Source organism: Physella acuta, unplaced genomic scaffold (assembly GCF_028476545.2).
Source record: "Physella acuta isolate Inbredline_101_S28 unplaced genomic scaffold, ASM2847654v3 ptg000579l, whole genome shotgun sequence".
NCBI lineage: Eukaryota > Metazoa > Mollusca > Gastropoda > Physidae > Physella > Physella acuta.
This window is the reverse complement of record NW_026732098.1, coordinates 1,330,795-1,340,436: the sequence shown is the minus strand read 5'-3', so window position 1 is coordinate 1,340,436 and position 9,642 is coordinate 1,330,795. Positions and strand designations below refer to the sequence as shown.

At 38.9% G+C, this 9,642-nt stretch overlaps 1 long non-coding RNA gene across 1 annotated transcript; it reads left to right on the top strand.

The window, feature by feature from the left end:
- Window positions 1-378: 378 nt before the first annotated feature.
- LOC131947027 (uncharacterized) lies at window positions 379-3,206 on the top strand. The gene is made up of 2 exons (XR_009387821.1): window positions 379-596; window positions 2,783-3,206. It is a non-coding gene; the product is annotated as an uncharacterized LOC131947027 (long non-coding RNA).
- The last annotated feature ends 6,436 nt before the right edge of the window (window positions 3,207-9,642 follow it).

The window sequence follows — 9,642 nt, the reverse complement described above, 5'->3', positions numbered from 1 at the left end:
CACATATCATTTGTCACACTTCTTCTAAGACGCTCAATATGTCACACTACATCTGTCACAGCCCATATGTCACACTACAGATGTCACATTCCATCTGTCATACTTCTTCTGTCACACTTCATCTGTCACACTTCATTTGTGACATTCCATCTAGCACACTACATATGTCACATTTCTTTTGTCACTCACCATCTGTCACACACCATCTGTCACTCACCATCTGTCACACATCATCTGTCACACACCATCTGTCACACACCATCTGTCACACACCATCTGTCACACACCATCTGTCACACACAATCTGTCACTTATCTCAATGTCATGTCACGACCACGATGTCAACATTTTCTCCTATACAAACACCATGTCCTTCTTTTTTATCCCGCCACTACCAATTGTGACCTCTCCTGACCCATGTGACCTTCACTGACCCCTGTGACCTGCTACTCCCAGGACGGCGCACAAGTTCATTGAGTGCATCACCATGACAGTTGTGGAGAACCCGAGCTGCCCCAGCGATCTGCGTCAGATGTGGGCCACCACAGCCCACACCATCAGACTGTCCCTCAAGGGCAGGTGTCACCACACAAACAGTTGAGTACCCAGCACAACATCTATCTGCTGTACAAACATGCCAGTCACCACACAAACAGTTGAGTACATGGCACAACATCTACCTGCTGTACAAACATGCCAGTCACCACACAAACAGTTGAGTACATGGCACAACATCTACCTGCTGTACAAACATGCCAGTCACCACACAAACAGTTGAGTACATGGCACAACATCTACCTGCTGTACAAACATGCCAGTCACCACACAAACAGTTGAGTACATGGCACAACATCTACCTGCTGTACAAACATGCCAGTCACCACACAAACAGTTGAGTACCTAGCACAACATCTACCTGCTGTACAAACATGCCAGTCACCACACAAACAGTTGAGTACCTAGCACAACATCTACCTGCTGTATAAACATGCCAGTCACCACACAAACAGTTGAGTACATGGCACAACATCTACCTGCTGTACAAACATGCCAGTCACCACACAAACAGTTGAGTACATGGCACAACATCTACCTGCTGTACAAACATGCCAGTCACCACACAAACAGTTGAGTACCTAGCACAACATCTACCTGTTGTACAAACATGCCAGTCACCACACAAACAGTTGAGTACCTAGCACAACATCTACCTGCTGTATAAACATGCCAGTCACAACACAAACAGTTGAGTACCTAGCACAACATCTATCTGCTGTACAAACATGCCAGCCACCACACAAACAGTTGAGTACATGGCACAACATCTACCTGCTGCCAGTTAACATAGGACCTTAGATCCCAGAACTTTACTAAACACCGCCTTATATATTAACACAAACAAGAAGCCACATATGTTGTTAGTTAACACAAATATTGGGTACAAGAAGCCACATATGTTGTTAGTTAACACAAATATTGGGTACAAGAAGCCACATATGTTGTTAGTTAACACAAATATTGGGTACAAGAAGCCACATATGTTGTTAGTTAACACAAATATTGGGTACAAGAAGCCACATATGTTGTTAGTTAACACAAATATTGGGTACAAGAAGCCACATATGTTGTTAGTTAACACAAATATTGGGTACAAAAAGCCACATATGTTATTAGTTAACACAAATATTGGGTACAAGAAGCCACATATGTTGTTAGTTAACACAAATATTGGGTACAAGAAGCCACATATGTTGTTAGTTAACACAAATATTGGGTACAAGAAGCCACATATGTTGTTAGTTAGCACAAATATTGGGTACAAGAAGCCACATATGTTGTTAGTTAACACAAATATTGGGTACAAGAAGCCACATATGTTGTTAGTTAACACAAATATTGGGTACAAGAAGCCACATATGTTGTTAGTTAACACAAATATTGGGTACAAGAAGCCACATATGTTGTTAGTTAACACAAATATTGGGTACAAAAAGCCACATATGGTGTTATTTAACACAAATATTGGGTACAAGAAGCCACATATGTTGTTAGTTAACACAAATATTGGGTACAAGAAGCCACATATGTTGTTATTTAACACAAATATTGGGTACAAGAAGCCACATATGTTGTTAGTTAACACAAATATTGGGTACAAGAAGCCACATATGTTGTTAGTTAACACAAATATTGGGTACAAGAAGCCACATATGTTGTTAGTTAACACAAATATTCGGTACAAGAAGCCACATATGTTGTTAGTTAACACAAATATTGGGTACAAGAAGCCACATATGTTGTTAGTTAACACAAATATTGGGTACAAGAAGCCACACATGTTGTTAGTTAACACAAATATTTGGTACAAGAAGCCACATATGTTGTTAGTTAACACAAATATTGGGTACAAGAAGCCCCATATGTTGTTAGTTAACACAAATATTGGGTACAAGAAGCCACATATGTTGTTATGCAGACAGATTTATTTACAAATTTATTTTTCATCGAAATATGTGTCTGCCTGTTAAGCTCTAATGTGTTGGCCATTGTGACTGTATTTAATGTATTATAACGCTATTGGGTACAGAAAGTGACACGTGTTGTTTGTTTACACAAATATTGGGTACAGAAAGTGACACGTGTTGTTTGTTTACACAAATATTGGGTACAGAAAGTGACACGTGTTGTTTGTTTACACAAATATTGGGTACAGAAAGTGATACGTGTTGTTTGTTTACACAAATATTGGGTACAGAAAGTGACACGTGTTGTTTGTTTACAGCCGGATCAGCCATGATGGACCTGATGTTGCTGTATCTCTGGACAGCGGTCACTGCTGTCTGCCTCATGGGCAACTGACCTCATGAGCAACTGCTGTCTGTGGATACATGGGCAACTGCTGTCTGTGGATACATGAGCAACTGCTGTCTGTGGATACATGGGATATGCTGTCTGTGGATACATGGGACATGCTATCTGTGGATACATGGGATATGCTGTCTGTGGATACATGGGATATGCTGTCTGTGGATACATGGGATATGCTGTCTGTGGATACATGGGATATGCTGTCAACGACATCTACCCAAGGGTTTCAAGATATGCAGATTTATTGACAAATTTATTTTTCATCGAAATATGTGTCTGCCTGTTAAGCGCTAATGTGTTGGCCATTGTGACTGTATTTAATGTATTATAACGCTACCGATGTGAATTGTAATTTTAAAACTTGACTTACATTTGTATCTGGTGTGTAAGAGTTAAGCTTTTGGTAAAAAATTAATTTTACCCCCCCCCCCCTTTTTTGTGAGCAGTTACATTTTTTTTATATTTAAAGGGGGGTAATGCATGGTTTGCAACTCGACTAAGATTGTTTGAGTTATCGCTCTTGTCTTGATACAAAGCTGCGATATCATCTTTGACGTGTGAGAGCTGGACGTATTGATGACGTCATTTGTTCGCACTCCAGCTGTGTACGACTGATGTGTACAGAGCTTACCTACGACTGATGTGTACAGAGCTTACCTACGACTGACGTAATTACTGACGTGATGTCCTTATGGATGAATGTATTCTTGCTTCCACTTTCCATGCTACAATAAATTTCTTTTTGAAAATATTCTGTGTTTGTTTACACACTTGACAAGACAAACACACAGAAACTAGGTCTGTGTTTGTTTACACACTTGACAAGACAAACACACAGAAACTAGGTCTGTGAAACCTGGTGTTGCCATGGTAACAAAAAGACCAACTGCATTTTCGGACAAGTGATTTAGTTAACTTGTGTCTATGACTGTGGAAAAATAATTGTCGGCAACTAGAAAAGGTCGAACTAAAGAAGAACTCACGTGCTAAAACAAAACATTGACACGGACGACGTGTGTGAGTTGTGTTCGATGTGTTGGTGTGTTGGTGTGTTGGTGTGTTGGTGTGTTGGTGTGTCAGAAATGTGTCCATTACTAGTTTTCTACATGCTACCCATCCAGGTAAGCTAATTAGTTTTCTGTCTGTTGTCATTTCTAGGTAAGCTAATTAGTTTTCTGTCTGTTGTCATTTCTATGTAAGCTAATTAGTTTTCTGTCTGTTGTCATTTCTAGGTAAGCTAATTAGTTTTCTGGCTGTTTTCATATCTAGGTATGCTAATTAGTAGTTTTCTGTCTGTTGTCATTTCTAGGTAAGCTAATTAGTTTTCTGGCTGTTTTCATATCTAGGTATGCTAATTAGTAGTTTTCTGTCTGTTGTCATTTCTAGGTAAGCTAATTAGTTTTCTGTCTGTTGTCATTTCTATGTAAGCTAATTAGTTTTCTGTCTGTTGTCATATCTAGGTAAGCTAATTAGTTTTCTGTCTGTTGTCATATCTAGGTAAGCTAATTAGTAGTTTTCTGTCTGTTGTCATATCTATGTAAGCTAATTAGTTTTCTGTCTGTTGTCATATCTAGGTAAGCTAATTAGTTTTCTGGCTGTTTTCATATCTAGGTATGCTAATTAGTAGTTTTCTGTCTGTTGTCATTTCTAGGTAAGCTAATTAGTTTTCTGTCTGTTGTCATTTCTATGTAAGCTAATTAGTTTTCTGTCTGTTGTCATTTCTATGTAAGCTAATTAGTTTTCTGTCTGTTGTCATATCTAGGTAAGCTAATTAGTTTTCTGTCTGTTGTCATTTCTATGTAAGCTAATTAGTTTTCTGTCTGTTGTCATATCTAGGTAAGCTAATTAGTTTTCTGTCTGTTGTCATATCTAGGTAAGCTAATTAGTTTTCTGTCTGTTGTCATATCTATGTAAGCTAATTAGTTTTCTGTCTGTTGTCATATCTAGGTAAGCTAATTAGTTTTCTGGCTGTTTTCATATCTAGGTATGCTAATTAGTAGTTTTCTGGCTGTTGTCAAATCTATGTAAGCTAATTAGTTTTCTGTCTGTTGTCATATCTATGTATGCTAATTAGTAGTTTTCTGTTGTCATATCCAGTCTTTGCCCAACGAAGCTAACCCTCCATCTGACGTCACGTTTACTGGAGCTAGCCATGGAAACGGTACATCCAGCGCTACTAGACTTCCAGGGAAAGATTTCTGTCGTTTGCTTTTTGTAAATTAATTACTGAGATAATTATTAGTCACCTGAGGCGAAAACCTAGTACGGAAACTTGACCTTGGGTTAGGGTTGACCTTGGCCGCTTCGTATAATTTCTGCCAGGTGTATTTTATTCGTTTGCAAATATACACCTTTTGAAAGATCAAACTCTCACATTGTGAGGTTTATTTTTTAGCGCAATTTCCATTCTGGAGAATTGCGTTTATTAACCCGTCATTTCTGGATGGATGTATGTTCGCAGCTTTAAGTCGTATCTCCTCCTCAACGAAGCAATATCGAGGACTAGTTCCAAAAGCAATTATGTTAAGCAAGTTACGAGGATGAGCAGAGGCCATAAAAATTCCGGGTTTCTTTCATGGATTTCCCGGAAAAGCCAAAAAAACTCGAAAAAATGCACTTTTTTGCCCATATCTCGGCAACCAGACCACTTAGCGACTTGAAACATGTACCAATCAATTCCTGCCATAATTTAGAACAATATTGCCGAAGAAAGTTTTCAAAAATATCCTTTCGTTCGGTCACAAAAATTTTTTTGAATTAATTAAAATTTGGACCGAATTAGTAGGCATTTTTTGCAACCACACCACACGCGTCATCACGTTCAATAGCTGCGCCATCACGTTCAATGGCTGCGTCATCACGTTCAGTAGCTAGGCGCGCAATGGTTTTTAGTCATGTAACTCTATTGTAAATAAAACATGTAAAATACTGAAAAAAAACGTTTTAATAACTAACCAATGGTTTTACTAACCCTGCTCTTGATTTACGTCCAGTGACTGGAGTCAGACGTCCAGTGACTTGAGTCAGACGTCCAGTGACTTGAGTCAGACGTCCAGTGACTTTATCAGACGTCCAGTGACTTTATCAGACGCTCAGATGACTCCAACATCAGCCCATCTACCACCGCATAAAGGCAGATAGTCAGGACAGTCAGGACAGTAAGGACAGTCAGGACAGCAAGGACAGTCAGGATATGACTGGTTCACTCAGCCACTACTCACAGTCTCTGCTCTTTTCCCCCACATTGTCAGACTTCAGCCCACACTACACCAGCCCACACTACACCAGGCCACACTACACCAGCCCACACTACACCAGCCCACACTACACCAGCCTCAAATAGCACCCTGTCTGGGCGACAGAGGACGCCCGGATTCGATTCACTTAAAGACTATAATAACCTTTCTTATCCATAGTCTATCGCACTGTTTAAAGTGAAATTATGCACCATAGTGCTCACAGGTTAGCCCAGGGCGCCAAATCGAACCCTTCTGGGGCGCCGGCGGACGCGCCTTTTTAAATTTAGTGAACAATTATAATACTCCAAGCTTATCCGTAAACGGAAAAAATAAACATTTAGGACATGAAGGACCTGGCTTATTAACTGTTATTGATTAAAAATAATCAGAAGAAAACAGTACGTTAAGTGTATGGAATAAATAAAAGGCAGTATTAAAAATACCGATAACATTGCACTTAATCAATCCCCGCTAATTAGATAATTATTTTCTTTCCTAACACCAAAAACAAAGTAATAATAAACCGGGAGTGATCTCCCCTAAACTTTCTCGAATATTCTTATATAACTTGGAATATAGACATGATTTTTAATTATTTAAACTTTTAAAAATAGAATAGAATCTCATAGAAAAAAGACTTGCGCACCAAGCGAACGCCAAAACAAAATGTGCATAATAGTGCGCAATATTATTGGTACTTTATAAATTTACATGCGTTTTTTGAGAAATCGGAAATAGCGTAAATTAGTACTTCCGGTCAACGGAAATTACTCACAGTTTGACAGAATGTAGAGAATTAGATCTTTTACTTACGTGTGAAATTTAATTTATCTATCTGAAATATTACTCAAGTTATAGGCTTTTCAAAAATTCAAATTAGAATAAGTACCACTTCCGGTTATCGGAAATCGCTCAAAAGTTGAACAGGATATAAGATTTTGATAAAATACTTATATTTGAAATTTCATCAACCTAGCTGTAACGGTACTCAAGTTATCGTGTTTACACACAGACAGACAGACACACACACACACATACACACACACACACAGACATACGGACAAGATTGCAAAATTATGTTTTTTCCGTATCAGTGAGGTGTAAAACGTCGAGATTTGTAAAAATCTCGATTTTTTTTTTTTGCACGATTACAAGACTTTCTCTATACTTCGTTCGCATATACGAGAAAGTAAAAAGTAAATTCTTTCTCCCCCCGATTTAATGGTTTTTTAAAGGGAAGTAACTGTGTTTTCCAAATCAAGGAACGTAATGAGAGCTAAAGGACAAAATACAAATACATTTCAGACACAATTTTAGAAAATTTATAAACGTTGATACACTTTTTTATTTATTTTATGTCATGTTCATAATTGAAAATTATTATTCTAAGCATATAAAATGAAAATTGTTTTATAGACTTTCAATATTAATTTTTTAACTCATAAATTTAGACCATGAGCACTTTAATAATATAACACTTGAATCCATGGAAGTATAGTTTTTTTCGTTTTTTCTTATATTTCTTTGTAATCTACGACAAACATTTTACAAACATACATACATACAGAATTGATCTTTATATATTAAATAATATATCATCCCCAATCACCACAACACCCTGCCTCTACTAATCCAAATAAAAAATAAAAGTGTTTGCTAAATTGCTATTACATTACCAGTAATTTTTTCTTTGACTAATTCTAGTCTTAAACAAACCGGTAATTTTTTGAAGTAATTTTGTATTTATTATAAAAATTGTCATAATTTTTTTTTAATATGCTTTACAGCGTCGTTGAATTTTTAATTTTCAGTCTCAGAAAACATGCTCACACGTCAAAAAATACACATTTGGTAACGTGTTGATGAAACCGTTATAAGATGTAGGGTCATCCGGGTACGTAGGACGGTTGGTACGTCACAAGGTAAAACAGTTTTAACTGTAAATATTTACAATTGCCTAAATGACGTCACCCGATGTTGACCGCACACCCGCCCTTGCATTGTGACGCAACTGTTTTTGATTACTTATATGTAAGAGGCTAACAGTTAATTTGTTGTTTTTTTTCCCATAAAAGTGATAAAAATCAAACTTATTTTACATTATGGGTTGCCATATAATAATACAGTATAAAAACACAATCGGGGCGTATAAAATACAAAACGTACAAAATATTTAAATTATTTACAACCACTCCCTTGTAAGTAGTAGTCGGTTTCTTCACTGCCCATGTTTTACTCCGTTGTAGCCTAAAGGTGGAGAGGACTGCAGTCAGGGATCTGCAATTTTTACTTCATCTGCCCCGTGTGTCGAGGGCACGGAAAGTGAAAAAAGTTGCAGATAAATACATGACGTCAGCTGTTCCCCTGCACATAACCAGGTTCGCTAATTATTGACCTCTACACCCACACACCCACACACTTAGTGACCTCTACACCCACACACCCACACATTTAGTGACCTCTACACCCACACACCCACACACTTAGTGACCTCTACACCCACACACCCACACATTTAGTGACCTCTACACCCACACACCCACACATTTATTGAACTCTACACCCACACACCCACACATTTAGTGACCTCTACACCCACACACCCACACATTTATTGAACTCTACACCCACACACCCACACATTTAGTGACCTCTACACCCACACACCCACACATTTAGTGACCTCTACACCCACACACCCACACATTTAGTGACCTCTACACCCACACACCCACACATTTAGTGACCTCTACACCAATACGCCCACACATTTAGTGACCTCTACACCCACACACCCACACATTTATTGACCTCTACACCAATACGCCCACACATTTAGTGACCTCTACACCCACACACCCACACATTTAGTGACCTCTACACCCACACACCCACACATTTAGTGACCTCTACACCAATACGCCCACACATTTAGTGACCTCTACACCCACACACCCACACATTTATTGACCTCTACACCAATACGCCCACACATTTAGTGACCTCTACACCCACACACCCACACATTTAGTGACCTCTACACCCACACACCCACACATTTAGTGACCTCTACACCCACACACCCACACATTTATTGACCTCTACACCAATACGCCCACACATTTAGTGACCTCTACACCCACACACCCACACATTTAGTGACCTCTACACCCACACACCCACACATTTATTGACCTCTACACCAATACGCCCACACATTTAGTGACCTCTACACCCACACACCCACACATTTAGTGACCTCTACACCAATACGCCCACACATTTAGTGACCTCTACACCCACACACCCACACATTTAGTGACCTCTACACCCACACACCCACACATTTATTGAACTCTACACCCACACACCCACACATTTAGTGACCTCTACACCCACACACCCACACATTTATTGAACTCTACACCCACACACCCACACATTTAGTGACCTCTACACCCACACACCCACACATTTAGTGACCTCTACACCCACACACCCACACATTTAGTGACCTCTACACCCACACACCCAC